We start from the raw sequence: 1,557 nt of genomic DNA, 5'->3' as shown, positions 1-1,557 counted from the left end.
GAGGGGTGGCGGGAGGGAGAGGGGGAGGGGTGTTATCTTAGAACGGGATTCCCTGCCTTTGGCGCCCTGGACCCAGGGCAGGTCTTAAGTTTCCCTCCCCGTTGACTCCCGCTCAGTTCCAGTCCTAAGGCAGCGGAGGCACCTGCTTAGCTGTATGAGCCCCAGCAGTTTTGGGGACCCGGTCCCCTCCACTGACAAGCAGACTCGGGCACCTGCAGTATTTGTCCTTGTGGCTGTTTTCATGACTCAAGTCTGGGATAGATTCACCGCAACTCAATTCAACACTCATTTGCTTTTTGCAAGAGACTCGATGGTAATGGCGGTGGCAGACACGGGGGATGTCCCTCTACGCCCCCACTTCCACTCCGGTCCTGGAAGGAGAAGCCCTGGGGGAGGGAAAGGGGCAGTGGAGGGCGGGAGAGGGCAGCTTGGGCTGAAAAGGGGAAGCAGCGGAGGCTTCCCGTTCCCCCACCCCAGGAGGACAGGAATCCGTGCTCCCCTCTGGGGCCTCTCGGAGACCAACAACCCTGCTCCTCTACCCCGAGCTCTCTATCGGCCACTGAGAGACCCCGTACCCCTAGTACACCAAGCTGAACCTAAGACCCAGCCCGGTTTCAAACTTTGCTGGGGGTGGATGCAGAGTGGGATCAGTGAGAGCCGGGGCATGGAAGAGGCCCCCCAGAAGACCCCGAGATCGGGCGTGTGTAGCTCAAACCTCGGCTCCTCCGGGGAAGAGGACAAATAGTCCCCTTAGTCCCCCGCCCCCAATCGACATTTAGTAGCTCCTCTCACCACCTTCGGTCTGTTCGCCTCCCTCCCGCCGCTGTCTGACTCACTCGGGATCCCGAACTCTACCCCTAGGGGACCAATGCTTCCGCCAGGGCGGAGAGCGCCCCCCTCCCCCCCCCCCGGGCTCCGGTCAACCACAAGGCGAAGTAGCTAAGACCGACGTCCCCCGCCCCAGCCCTGCAAGCTCGAAGTTGTTCTCTGGCTTCAGACTTGAGTCTCCCGCCGCATTCGGGGCGGTCCTGGTTCCTCGAGAGCCAGACTGTTGGGGGCTTCTGCAGGGGTCTCAGGCTCGGGACTCGCGCCTCCTGGCCCTCTGGCCCTGGCCGACCCCGCGGGAACTGTCCTTTCAGCACCAAGGCAAGCGCGCCAAGGTTTGCGCTGCGGCCACGCATTCCCCCATCCCATGCCTCGGCGGTCTCGATCTCCCCCAAAAGCCGCGCTCCCCAGCTTCCCAGGCTGCGCTTGCAGCCTCAAGACGAGAGCGGAGACCCTGTTGCCCGCAGCCCGACTCCGCCTTCCCGGCCCGCGGCCAGCACCGACCTGGCGGTCCCCGCAACCGTCTAAGCCACTGCAAGGCTCCGGCCCGACTCAACGAGGCGGTTCCTTCTGCTAGTCCAGCTCCCAAGGCCGCCTCGTGTAACTCCGCCAGCGAGCTGGGGCCGCTGCTGCTCCCACGGGCGGCTGCCGAAGGCGCTCTCCAATCACGCCCCTCAGCCAGGCCCTGACGCGCTACCGCTCCCCTTTCAGATGGGAAATTCAAATCTCTCT

At 63.8% G+C, this 1,557-nt stretch overlaps 1 protein-coding gene across 4 annotated transcripts in view; it reads right to left on the bottom strand.

Moving 5' to 3' along the window:
* Cplx2 (complexin 2) overlaps positions 1-1,557 on the bottom strand; it is a 79,455-nt gene that overhangs the window by 11,047 nt on the left and 66,851 nt on the right. The window contains exon 1 of one of the 4 annotated variants that reach the window (XM_010622138.3): positions 1,330-1,549. The exons of the other annotated variants lie outside the window; for them this stretch is intronic. The gene's annotated coding sequence lies outside the window, so the exon portion shown is untranslated. Of the gene's footprint in view, positions 1-1,329; positions 1,550-1,557 lie in introns of those variants that run through there. 4 annotated transcript variants of the gene reach the window in all.

The sequence above is a fragment of the Fukomys damarensis genome, unplaced genomic scaffold (assembly GCF_012274545.1).
Source record: "Fukomys damarensis isolate Sample0158 unplaced genomic scaffold, DMR_v1.0_HiC HiC_scaffold_9, whole genome shotgun sequence".
Classification (NCBI taxonomy): domain Eukaryota; kingdom Metazoa; phylum Chordata; class Mammalia; order Rodentia; family Bathyergidae; genus Fukomys; species Fukomys damarensis.
The sequence above is the reverse complement of the archived record's forward strand: the minus strand, read 5'-3'. Positions and strand labels throughout refer to the sequence as shown.